We start from the raw sequence: 14,151 nt of genomic DNA on the forward strand, positions 1-14,151 counted from the left end.
AAGGCTACTGGGAAGAGCTGGAGATACTTCCCAGGGCTCCAGGGAGAAACAGGGCCTCACTCTTCAGTGTCACAGGACTGCCGAAACTATTCATTTATCCAAACCTTTGGGGAATGCTTTTCCAATAGGCCCTGGAATCCTTTTTCTTTTCTTGACTTGGTAAGAAGTTAAAGGTCATAATAAGTTATTCTCAAGCTTTGCCTTCAAAGCTAGATTCTTATGTCAAGACATCCAGTATTTTCAGGCTTCATGATTGTACTTTGACCAAGATGAATATGGGTGAATTTCTCAACTTCTCAAAGGTTTAGTTTCCTTACCGAGCAAATGAAAATAATAATGCCCACAATTTGAAGATTAAATGAGATTAGAAAGTGTCCCTAACATATAGTGTACTTAACAGAGGGAGCTCCTTTATGATTCCTTTCATGAAGGGTATGCGTGTGCTCACTCACTCAGTCATGCCGGACTCTTTCCCACCCACCAGGCTCCTCTGCCATGGGATTATCCCATCAAGAATACTGGAATGGGTTGCCATTTCCTCCTCCAGGGGATCTTCCCAACTCAAGCACTGAACCTGTGTCTCCTGCGTCTCCTGAATTGGCAGGTAGATTCTTTGTCACTGAGCCACCTTTATACACCTTCATAAAGGGTATCCCAAGATCAAGAAAAAAAAAAAAAAAAGAAGATTAAGATCAAAAAAAAAAAAAAAAATCCCAAGAAAAAAAATTTTTTTTTTCATTTATTGTCCACACTGGGTTTTTGTGTAAGGACAGACGTTCTCTAGTTGCCGCCAGTGGGGGCTGCACTTCGTTACGGGGCACAGGCTGCTCACTGCAGTGGTGTTCCTTGCTGTGGAGCACGGGCTCCAGGGCGCACGGGCTGCTCACTGCAGCGGTGTTCTTTGTTGTGGAGCACGGGCTCCAGGGTGCGCAGGCTTCAGTCGTTGCAGCACGTGGGCTTAGTCGCCTCTCAGCATGAGGAACCTTCCCAGACTAGAGATTGAACCCGTGTCCCCTGCACTGGCAAGTGGATTCCTAACTATTGGACCACCAGGGAAGTCATCAATCATTTTTTTAATCCTCTAAAACTAACCAAACTTGGGAAAGCAGCCCTTCTACTTAGAGATTTTCTAGAAGATCTTTTTTGGCAGTTTACAACAATTCTTCTTTGCATAAGTAGAACTGAAAAAAAAAAAAGTTGAGATAAGTGTATAGAGAGATAGATAAATTGTATTTCCAATTTGTATTTATTCAACAAACATTTAAAAGCACCAGACTTGGAGTAGGATAATAATTGCTTCCTTTTTAAAGAACTTTTAGCTTACAATGATTTGTCACAACCATTTATTCATTTGAAATTCCATCATACTTCTTTTTTTATTGAGTATAGTTGATGTACAGTATTATATAAATTACAGGTATACAATATAGTGATTCACAATTGTTAATGGTTATGTGATTCACAATTGTTAAAGTTTATATTCCATCTATAGTTATTATAAAATATTGGCTATCTTCTCTGTGTAGTGTGATATATCTTTGTAGCTTATTTTATACATAATGGTTTGTCCCTTTTAATCCCCTACCTCTAGATATGGCCCCTCCTCCTTTCCTCTCCCCACTGGTAACCATTAGTTTATGCTCTATATCTGTGGCTATTTTTTGTTATATTCACTATTTATTGTATGTTTTAGGTTCCACATATAAGTGAAATCATAAAATATTTATCTCTCTCTGTCTGACTTATGTGGAAAGATACAGCATATTTTTGGATTAGAAGGTTAATATTGTTAAACACTACCCAAGGCAATCTACCACTCAATGCAATCCCCATCAAAACACCAATAGCATTTTTCATAGGTAAAGACATTTACTCATCTATTAGAGGTAAGAGTGAAGTTATAGCAGTCAAGTGAGTGCTAGAAGATCATAGTCTTTAATATCAGATAAACCTCAATTTGAGAATTGGATCTGATACCAGTTCTGTATCCCCCTGAGCAAGTTCCCTTTCTGCACCTCATCTGTGAAATGGGAATAATATGCCTATTTTGTAGGGTTATTGTGAGGATCAGATAAAATACTACATAGAAGGTATGATTACACACTCTGTGTGGCATATAGCTTAGCAGACTATCAGTATCATCGTGGCCTTTATTGTAGTTTTTATTGTTGTTCAAGGAGCCAAACTAGCAGAATTAGGACTAAAACTCTTTTTTTGGGGGGGGGGGGTTTGACACTCTTTTTTTTTTTTTTTTTTTTAAACTTTACATAATTGTATTAGTTTTGCCAAATATCAAAATGAATCCATCACAGGTATACATGTGCTCCCCATCCTGAACTCTCCTCCCTCCTCCCTCCCCATACCATCCCTCTGGGTCATCCCAGTGCACTAGCCCCAAGCATCCAGTATCGTGCATTGAACCTGGACTGGCATCTCATTTCATACATGATATTTTACATGTTTCAATGCCATTCTCCCAAATCTTCCCACCCTCTCCCTCTCCCACAGAGTCCATAAGACTGTTCCATACATCAGTGTCTCTTTTGCTGTCTCGTACATAGGGTTATTGTTATCATCTTTCTAAATTCCATATATATGCGTTAGTATACTGTATTGGTGTTTTTCTTTCTGGCTTACTTCACTCTGTATAATAGGCTCCAGTTTCATCCACCTCATTAGAACTAATTCAAATGAATTCTTTTTAATGGCTGAGTAATACTCCATTGTGTATATGTACCACAGCTTTCTTATCCATTCATCTGCTGATGGACATCTAGGTTGCTTCCATGTCCTGGCTATTATAAACAGTGCTGCGGTGAACATTGGGGTACACGTGTCTCTTTCCCTTCTGGTTTCCTCAGTGTGTATGCCCAGCAGTGGGATTGCTGGATCATAAGGCAGTTCTGTTTCCAGTTTTTTAAGGAATCTCCACACTGTTCTCCATGGTGGCTGTACTAGTTTGCATTCCCACCAACAGTGTAAGAGGGTTCCCTTTTCTCCACACCCTCTCCAACATTTATTATTTGTAGACTTTTGGATCACAGCCATTCTGACTGGCGTGAAATGGTACCTCATAGTGGTCTTGATTTGCATTTCTCTGATAATGAGTGATGTTAAGCATCTTTTCATGTGTTTGTTAGCCATCTGTATGTCCTCTTTGGAGAAATGTCTATTTAGTTCTTTGGCCCATTTTTTGATTGGGTCATTTATTTTTCTGGAGTTGAGCTGCAGGAGTTGCTTGTATATTTTTGAGATTAGTTGTTTGTCAGTTGCTTCATTTGCTATTATTTTCTCCCATTCTGAAGGCTGTCTTTTCACCTTGCTGATAGTTTCCTTTGATGTGCAGAAGCTTTTAAGGTTAATTAGGTCCCATTTGTTTATTTTTGCTTTTATTTCCAATATTCTGGGAGGTGGGTCATAGAGGATCCTGCTGTGATGTATGTCAGAGAGTGTTTTGCCTATGTTCTCCTCTAGGAGTTTTATAGTTTCTGGTCTTATGTTTAGATCTTTAATCCATTTTGAGTTTATTTTTGTGTATGGTGTTAGAAAGTGTTCTAGTTTCATTCTTTTACAAGTGGTTGACCAGTTTTCTCAGCACCACTTGTTAAAGAAATTGTCTTTTCTCCATTGTATATTCTTGCCTCCTTTGTCAAAGATAAGGTGTCCATATGTGCATGGATTTATCTCTGGGCTTTCTATTTTGTTCCATTGATCTATATTTCTTTCTTTGTGCCAGTACCATACTGTCTTGATAACTGTGGCTTTGTAGTAGAGCCTAAAGTCAGGTAGGTTGATTCCTCCAGTTCCATTCTTCTTTCTCAAGATCACTTTGGCTATTCGAGGTTTTTTGTATTTCCATACAAATTGTGAAATTATTTGTTCTAGCTCTGTGAAGAATACTGTTGGTAGCTTGATAGGGATTGCATTGAATCTATAAATTGCTTTGGGTAGTATACTCATTTTCACTATTTTGATTCTTCCAATCCATGAACATGGTATATTTCTCCATCTATTAGTGTCCTCTTTGATTTCTTTCACCAGTGTTTTATAGTTTTCTATATATAGGTCTTTAGTTTCTTTAGGTAGATATATTCCTAAGTATTTTATTCTTTCCATTGCAATGGTGAATGGAATTGTTTCCTTAATTTCTCTTTCTGTTTTCTCATTATTAGTGTATAGGAGTGCAAGGGATTTCTGTGTGTTGATTTTATATCCTGCAACTTTACTATAGTCATTGATTAGTTCTAGTAATTTTCTGGTGGAGTCTTTAGGGTTTTCTATGTAGAGGATCATGTCATCTGCAAATAGTGAGAGTTTTACTTCTTCTTTTCCAATTTGGATTCCTTTTATTTCTTTTTCTGCTCTGATTTCTGTGGCCAAAACTTCCAAAACTATGTTGAATAGTAATGGTGAAAGTGGGCACCCTTGTCTTATTCCTGACTTTAGAGGAAATGCTTTCAATTTTTCACCATTGAGGATAATGTTTGCTGTGGGTTTGTCATATATAGCTTTTATTATGTTGAGGTATGTTCCTTCTTTCTGCTTTCTATTCCTGCTTTCTGGAGAGTTTTTATCATAAATGGGTGTTGAATTTTGTCAAAGGCTTTCTCTGCATCTATTGAGATAATCATATGGTTTTTATTTTTCAATTTGTTAATGTGGTGTATTACATTGATTGATTTGCGGATATTGAAGAATCCTTGCATCCCTGGGATAAAGCCCACTTGGTCATGGTGTATGATCTTTTTAATGTGTTGTTGGATTCTGATTGCTAGAGTTTTGTTAAGGATTTTTGCATCTATGTTCATCAGTGATATTGGCCTGTAGTTTTCTTTTTTTGTGGGATCTTTGTCAGGTTTTGGTATTAGGGTGATGGTGGCCTCATAGAATGAGTTTGGAAGTTTACCTTCCTCTGCAATTTTTTGGAAGAGTTTGAGCAGGATAGGTGTTAGCTCTTCTCTAAATTTTTGGTAGAATTCAGCTGTGAAGCCGTCTGGACCGGGGCTTTTGTTTGCTGGAAGATTTTTGATTACAGTTTCAATTTCCGTGCTTGTGATGGGTCTGTTAAGTTTTTCTATTTCTTCCTGGTCGAGTTTTGGAAAGTTGTACTTTTCTAAGAATTTGTCCATTTCTTCCACATTGTCCATTTTATTGGCATATAATTGTTGATAGTAGTCTCTTATGATCCTTTGTATTTCTGTGTTGTCTGTTGTGATCTCTCCATTTTCATTTCTAATTTTATTGATTTGATTTTTCTCCCTTTGTTTCTTGATGAGTCTGGCTAATGGTTTGTCAATTTTATTTATCCTTTCAAAGAACCAGCTTTTGGTTTTGTTGATTTTTGCTATGGTCTCTTTTGTTTCTTTTGCATTTATTTCTGCTCTAATTTTTAAGATTTCTTTCCTTCTACTAACCCTGGGGTTCTTCATTTCTTCCTTTTCTAGTTGCTTTAGGTGTAGAGTTAGGTTATTTATTTGACTTTTTTCTTGTTTCTTGAGGTGTGCCTGTATTGCTATGAACTTTCCCCTTAGGACTGCTTTTACCATGTCCCACAGGTTTTGGGTTGTTGTATTTTCATTTTCATTCATTTCTATGCAAATTTTGGTTTCTTTTTTGATTTCTTCTGTGATTTGTTGGTTATTCAGCAGCGTGTTGTTCAGCCTCCATATGTTGGAATTTTTAATCGTTTTTCTCCTGTAATTGAGATCTAATCTTACTGCCTTGTGGTCAGAAAAGATGCTTGGAATGACTTCTAAACTCTTGCTTGCTAAATTCCAGTCCAGTCTTTTCTGCCATACCAATAGTTTTCAAACATATCAAACATTACTTCTTTAAGAAAACAGTATCGTATATTGCTCATGTGTCTATAACACAGCAGAGGTTGTCAGAGTTGGAGGAGGGAAGCTGAAGTGCCTCCTGCCCACCCCTACTTCCCACCACACAGACAGATATCTCTCCACACGTGACGCTGCATTAACTACTAGGTCAGCTACCTGCGGTCACCATTGTCTGAGAGTCACCAGGGACTTGGTCTCAACCAGTTAAGTGGACAGGTAGACAGCAGTGCTTCCATTTGCCTTGTCAGGGCCATTTGTCTCTTCTCCTACTTATCTTTCTTTGCTCCTCATTTGCTGTCAATCTCTTGGCCCTTTGATCATCCACCTTTTTCTGATTCATGGGCTCCATCAACTTGACCACTTCCTAAGTGTTAGCAAGGACTTGAGCCTTCCTGTTTTGTTCTGTTAACTAAAATCTGCTCTCCTGGTTCATGGACCCTCATCCACTTTGCACCTGTCACTGCCTGTAGGAGAGGAAACACTTCCACCACTATCCTTCCATCATGCAAGTTTTTGCCATCTCTTCCTAGTTCACTCCCTAACTTTTCAAGAGAGGAAGAGTTATTCATCTGATTGATCAAAATTCTAGATCATTTTTCACATCACATTTTCTTTGGGGTCAGATTCCTGTGTGCTGAAGGTACAGACCCATCTATCCCTTTACCTTCTCCAGGTGACTACAAGTAGCCATCCAGGCAGGCCCACTGTGTTTCCATATGCATGCCTAGGCATGCTGGCCTTTGCCTCTATATAATTCAGCAGGTTAGAAGGATCCAGATTCAAGTTTCTGAGACCTGAAGCCCAACTTAGTCTTTAAGCTAAAGTCAGCATTCAGCCCAGAACATAACAGTGAGCATTATTGGATACTCACTCATGCAGATCAGTTGGAGTCCCAATTAACTGCTACTCCTGACTGTATTTCCTACTGGGAAATCAAATGCAAGAAAAAGTGACTGGTGGGGAAGATCTAAGCCTTCCCATGCCCTGGACCAAAAACCTTTAATAATCCCACCTCAAATCTGAGCACCTGTGTGACCATTCTTCTTTAAGCCTGGCCCCCTTTCTCTGCTCCCAACTGTTCACAGGTCCCTCACCCTACAGTCATTCCCCTGGTGAAACAGAACACGGCAGACACCCCAGTTGGTGCTCCTCAGGCCCTGAGCCCAGTGTGTCTTTCCCACCACAAATCCATCCTCTACCTGAAGTCTTCCATTAGCTCAATCAGAACAAGGTATCCCTCCTCTGCTTACATAGCACTTAGCTTTTCGTTCAGTTATAGCACTTGCCTCATTCAGCCTCTTGTTCTAAAAGTTACTTATAACAGGTCAGTCTTACCCTTGAGATGGGAAGCAACACAAAAGCAGGGAGCCTGGTTAATCATTTCTGATACCCCCTCAACTTCTACTGTTGGGCTTTGCAAAGTACAGATGCACAATAGTACGTTGTGACTTGGAGCCAAATAATGTCCCAATAAACCTGATCAGAAGAATTATATATGCAAGAACTTCCAGATATTCAAGCTGGTTTTAGAAAAGGCAGAGGAACCAGAGATCAAATTGCCAACATCCGCTGGATCATCTAAAAAGCAAGAGAGTTCCAGAAAAACATCTATTTCTGCTTTATTGACTATGCCAAAGCCTTTGACTGTGTGGATCACAATAAACTGTGGAAAATTCTGAAAGAGATGGGCATACCAGACCACCTGACCTGCCTCTTGAGAAACCTGTATGCAGGTCAGGAAGCAACAGTTAGAACTGGACATGGAACAACAGACCGGTTCCAAATAGGAAAAGGAGTACGTCAAGGCTGTATATTGTCACCCTGCTTATTTAACTTCCATGCAGAGTACATCATGAGAAATGCTGGACTGGAAGAAGCACAAGCTGGCATCAAGATTGCCGGGAGAAATATCAATAACCTCAGATATGCAGGTGACACCACCCTTATGGCAGAAAGTGAAGAGGAACTAAAAAGCCTCTTGATGAGAGTGAAAGAGGAGAGTGAAAAAGTTGGCTTAAAACGCAACATTCAGAAAACTAAGATCATGGCATCCGGTCCCATCACTTCATGAGAAATAGATGGGGAAACAGTGGAAACAGTGTCAGACTTTATTTTTCTGGGCTCCAAAATCACTGCAGATGGTGATTGCAGCCATGAAATTGAAAGACACTTACTCCTTGGGAGGAAAGTTATGACCAACCTAGATAGCATATTAAAAAGCAGAGACATTACTTTGCCAACTAAGGTCCATCTAGTCAAGACTATGGTTTTTCCTGTGGTCATGTATGGATGTGAGAGTTGGACTGTGAAGAAAGCTGAGCACTGAAGAATTGATGCTTTTGAACTGTGGTGTTGGAGAAGACTCTTGAGAGTCCCTTGGACTGTAAGGAGATCCAACCCGTTCATTCTAAAGATCAGTCCTGGGTGTTCTTTGGAAGGACTGATGCTAAAGCTGAAACTGCAATACTTTGGCCACCCCATGCGAAGAGTTGACTCATTGGAAAAGACTCTGATGCTGGGAGGGATTGGGGGCAGGAGGAGAAGGGGATAACAGAGGATGAGATGGCTGGATGGCATCACCAGACTGACTCGATGGACATGAGTTTGAGTGAACTCCGAGAGTTGGTGATGGACAGGGAGGCCTGGCGTGCTGCGATTCATGGGGTCGTAAAGAGTCGGACATGACTGAGTGACTGAACTGAACTGAATATATAATGAACATAATAATATATAGAATACATTTGTAGCTTGCAAAGAACAATTATAAATAAAGTGAAAGAAAGTGAAAGTTGCTTTCCAGTCCATGGAATTCTCTAGGCCAGAATACTGGAATGGGTAGCCTTTCCCTTCTCCAGGGGATATTCCCAACCCAGGGATAGAACCCAGGTCTCCCACGTTGCAAGCAGATTCTTTACCAGCTGAGTCACAAGGGAAGCCCAAGAATACTGAAGTGGGTAGCCCAGCCCTTCTCCAGCAGATCTTCGCAACCCAGGAATCTAACTGGGGTTTCCTGTGTTGCAGGAGGACTCTTTACCAGCTGAGCCACCAGGGAAGCCCAATTATAAATAGGTAAATACTAAAAGATACTTACATTTTATATTTATACTTACTGCTTGCTTGCATGCATGGTCAGTCGTGTCCTATTCTTTGTGACCTATGGACTATAGTCCACCAGACCATGTCCATGAAATTCTGCCATTCCCTTCTCCAGGGGATATTCCCAACCCAGGGATCAAACCCATGTCTCCTGTGTCTCCTACATTAGCAGGCAGATCCTTTACCACTAGCACCACCTGGGAAGCCCAAGTCTCCTCCAAGAACTCACCAAAAACACAAGTGCTGAATGTCTGGAAAATGTGCCCTCTTGTAACAGGGTCGCTACTTTCTCCCCGCTTTCACTTTCCTTAAGACTCTAAGGAAGTCTTAGAGTTGGCTCTAAGAATGGAAACTCCAGACAGAAAGGAGCCCAGCCTCTGGGTAGCTCTGGAGAGACTAGGGCATGCTGTTGGTTCCTCTGCCGGAGACCTGCTTTCGAGTTTGGTTGAGGAGGCCCCAGACAATCAGACTATGTTACCACCCGGCTTTTTTTTACTTGTTGAATGCAGGCAGGTCTGCCGAGCCTGCAGCTGACAGCTGTGTTTACAACTTCCCATCACCCTTGTTAATTAATGAATTCTGGGCCTGGTGCTCACCCTGAATAGACGTCTGCATCACGGGATGGTGGCAAGTCATCCTTGCAGGAGAGCCACACAACACCTGGGCACTGGTGTTAATCAGGGGCGTTGCAGGGCATGCGTGGGGGTGGGTAAAAAGCAGCTGAGACGATAGAACGCAAGCCTCATGCATGAAGGTTAACCATCCTAATACAATTCACAGATGCTCTCAGATTTAGTTTCCACAACTTTGAAGACTCTGACTCCTGCTTTACAAATGCACTGCACATATCAGATTACATGCCTTAAAAAGTGTCCCCAAAGATGTGAACTAAAAATTATGACCACTTCCACTGAAATGATCAATTATTTCCTGGATCATAAGATGTATCAATAAATCTTAGCAGAGGGTGTAAAGAAGCAGCTACCAGATCCTACGGTAATTCCAAGGGAGGAAAGGGGTCTGTCTCATGTCCTAAAAAGAGCTACCTCATCATAGACTTCAACCTCGGAAAGCTTTAACATGGAAGTAAGGGAAATTGAAGTAGAAAATGGCCTCAGTCTTCAGAATTTTACTTTCTAGAAAGAAAAATGTCTATTTGTGAGATTGTAATGACAAGTGATTATATCCTCAAACAAGGTTGCTCTGTGTGACTAGAGTCAAACAAAAATAGCATGACAGAACAGACTTGCTATCAAAATATTCATGAAGTTTTAGACGATTACCGTGATTAGAAAAACTTGGGTTTTCATATGTAAAGAAATTATCCCTGTCTTTTGGAATGCAATAGATCTAATAGTTTCTGTGATTATCTAATAGGAAAAATCCTATAATATTAATACCAGGTGCCTAATAGAACTCAGAATTTTCCATCCTATTTCTGGCTGTATCACAGCCAGCTGTGTGACCTTTGACTTCTCGCCTCCCCATCTAGTCTTCACTTTCCCCGTCTGCAAAGTGATAGTAACAACACCTGGCTTGGTTCCTGCATTTCCCAGGACTGTCGATCTCTAACTGAGAATGGATGGGAAACTGATTTGCAAACGTGAAGGAGGAATAGGATGATAACAGTAATATTCTAGAGTAGACTTCTTTTGTGTTTTTCTGTTGCTGTAGTCCTCCTTCCAAGGAACCTTTAGAACTCTGTGTTTCAAAACATTTTTTAAAGTCTGTTCCATTTGGGAATGTTTGGTGGCATGGGGCAGGGATGTACTTATGGGTTCCATCCAAAAGATAATTGACAAAGACGGTTAAGGAATACTGCCTTTTAAAAATATTATTTGAAAAAGGGGAAAAAATGAAATGTTAGCCTAATAAAGCAAGTATGAAGCAGCATTTATAAAATAGAGCAAACACTGAGTAACAATTTAACTCAAGACATCAGATGAATGTGTCTGGGAAGTAAACTTGGAGTATGGTTTCACACTTGAAAGAACATGGAGCCAAATACATTGATATATTCCTAGAACAATTTAGACTGTCAACACTGATGTGAGAAATCACCATTTTTCTATGGAGTCACAGAATTTTACTCTACAGTATTTTCTTTACAGCTGTGAGACAAAGAAAGGTGTTATCAAAATCCTGTTATGAAAGGCATTATGCTGAGTGAAAAGCAAAATTCAAAAAGTTACACACGCTATGGTTCCATTCATGTGACATTCTCAAAAAGACACAAGTATAGTGGCAGAGACTCGATGAGTAGTCACTGGGGCTTCAGGATGGTGGCAGGTGAGCCTAGAGAGGGATAGCAAGAGAGTTTGGGGGGACGAATGAACTATACGGTATCCTGAGTCAGATGGTGGCTTACACATAGCTAAGTCACTTCAGTCTCATCCGACTCGGCAACCCTATGGACCATAGCCACCAGGCTCCTCTGTCCATGGCATTCTCCAAGCAAGAATACTGGAATGGGTTGCATGCCCTCCTCCAGGGGATCTTCCCAATTCAGGGATCGAAGTCACATGTCTTATGTCTCCTGTATTGACAGGCAGGCTCTTTACCATCAGCGCTGGCTGGGAAGCCCTACAAATCTGTATCTGTATTAAAACTCATAGAACTATAGACCAAAAATGAGTCAATTTTATTGTATGACTGTTTAATAATAAAATTAATGAAAGAAGGAAAGAGAAGAAATAATCACATCACTGAATCATATGCAAGAGAACACAGTCCTTGGTTTCTGAAATGTCATGGCTGTGTTTGTAAACAAGCTTGACCTCAGAACTTTTCAACATCAATGGGCACAGAAGTCATTTCAGACTTTACTTACAATGAAGATGCTCATAAAATGGGTCTGGAATGATATCTGATATTTTGCATTTCTATAAAGTTCCCAAATGATGTCAATGCCTCTGTACATGCATATAACACTTCAGAAAGTCTAGGTTTTGTAGAATTTAGTTCATGTGGAGCAATTGTGACAAATATGTGCTCTCATGCCAACTGCCCACATCCCTTACTCATAATAGAGATCACTAGTCAGTCAAACACACTTTTCTCCTGAGCCTGTATAGGTTCACCAGGTAGAATGCAGTTGAGGGCAGATGATGCTCAATAGGGAAGATTATGTGAGTTGAAACCTACTGGTCATCTTGTCCTGCAGTATTGATGTAAGTCCCATCCATCAACATTGCAAAGAATCCACTTGGAATACCAACTTTCTTTCTCAGGCCTTAAAGTTCTGGTTCCAAAACTCTGTGTCCTAGACAAATTAGCCGTAGTTAATTACAGATGTATCTTTCCTTTCAGCAGAGGTAAGAAAACCGATCTTTCCAACATGAGTGGGAATATATCATCTGCTTCTTTTATTAACTCCCTTAATATCACATTGCACCTCAGTTTCTTCACCTACAAAATAAGAATACTGCTATCCCTAAGGCTGTTGCGAGAATTAACAAGAAATTAATGTGACTTGCTTAGAACAGCACTCTGCCCAGAATAAGACTCAGTAATGGGTAACTGGTATGGGTATCATACCATGGGTATCATACAATGGGTATCATAATTTCTCAAGGATGCCTAGCACAGTGCCATGTCCGTGACAAATGTTAAAGAAAAATACTATTTCTTCTTACTGTTGATCACTGTGTAAATTAGAATTATTGAATGAGCTCAGCAGGAACCTGCTAAGATGCAGAACTTGGTCATTCTCGTTGTTGTCGTTCAGTCCAACTCTTTGCAACGCCATGGACTGCAGCATGCCAGGTTTCCCTCTCCTTTACTGTCTCCCTGAGTTTGCTCAAACTCATGTCCATTGAGTCAATGTTGCCCTCCAACCATCTCATCCTCCATCACCCTCTTCTCCTCCTGCCCTCAATCTTTCCCAGCATCAGGGTCTTTTCCAATGAGTCGGCTCATCAGGTGGTCTAAGTATTGGAGCTTCAGTTTCAGCATCAGTCCTTCCAATGAATAGTCATTCGTATGCTTAGTAAATTATCTTTTCAGCAGTTAAACTTTTATTATCATTTAACCTTTCATCAGCTTCAAATCAGATCAGATCAGTCGCTCATTCGTGTCCGACTCTTTGAGACCCCATGAATCGCAGCACGCCAGGCCTCCCTATCCATCACCAACTCCCGGAGTTCACTCAGACTCACGTCCATCGAGTCAGTGATGCCATCCAGATCAGTTTGAAATTTCTTTGCTAATTTTCCAAACCATAAAATACAGTGAATTTTACAAGACCATGGACCTACTTTGTTATGCATTTCCCCCTGTATTACGAGAGGCTAATTGATGGTATATTTTTTAATGTGAGGTTTTTCTAAAAGGAAGAATGAAAATTCAATATACTTATATATGCCATTGGTTTGAGACAAAATCTTAAGAATTATTTTTGTGGAGATAGAGGAATAGAACATGTAAAAACTCAATATTTGAGACTATATGCCATCTACTGAATGCCCTTCTCTGGTCTGTCATGACAGCTTCTGTTATACATTTTCCTGGTTTTACATGTGTGCACTCAGTCGTTCAGTCAAGCCCTACTCTTGGCGACCCCATGGACCGTAACCTGCCAGACTCCTCTGTCCATGGAATTTTCCAGGCAAGAATACTGGAGTGGGTTGCCATTTCCTTCTACAGAGGATCTTCCCTACCCAGGGATCAAACCCTCATTTCTTGCATCTCCCGCATTTTGGTAGGTGGATTCTTTATACCACTACACCACCTGAGAAGCCTTCTTTATGCATTTAATGTCAAAAAATTCATGACTATTATTTAATGTATTTTCAGCTTTAAAAGGCACAATAGTATATGTGTGACAACATATGACATATGTAACAACATACAAATAAAGCCTAAGAACAATTACAAAAGGAGAAAAGATACTGCTATAGAGAAGCCAAGATGAAGAGTAAAACAAGAGCTGAATTTGGAGTCAGAAGATAGCGGTGAAGCATCAGTTCTGTCCCCCAACCTCTCTGAACTTTCATTTATTAGGATTAATTAAAAAATGTTATTAGTTATCAGATAAGTTATTTTTATGATTAATTTCAGTTCGTACATTCTAAATATTGATAACATTACATAACACTCATGGGTTTCATTCAAGCATTTGAAAAAAAAATCTGTATAGTTATCCTAAGTATCCAGGTGAGAGCAAAAGAAAAAAAAAAATTATACTACTTCCAAAGTCTAGTTTAGGTAATAATTGAAG

General features: G+C 40.0%; 1 long non-coding RNA gene across 1 annotated transcript in view; it reads right to left on the reverse strand.

Moving 5' to 3' along the window:
* Positions 1–287: 287 nt before the first annotated feature.
* LOC109569243 (uncharacterized) overlaps positions 288–14,151 on the reverse strand; it is a 28,523-nt gene continuing 14,659 nt past the window's right edge. The window contains exon 3 of the long non-coding RNA XR_002182324.2: positions 288–1,181. This is a non-coding gene — a long non-coding RNA (uncharacterized lncRNA). The remainder of the gene's footprint in view (positions 1,182–14,151) is intronic.

This window comes from Bos indicus, chromosome 15 (genome assembly GCF_029378745.1).
Source record: "Bos indicus isolate NIAB-ARS_2022 breed Sahiwal x Tharparkar chromosome 15, NIAB-ARS_B.indTharparkar_mat_pri_1.0, whole genome shotgun sequence".
NCBI lineage: Eukaryota > Metazoa > Chordata > Mammalia > Artiodactyla > Bovidae > Bos > Bos indicus.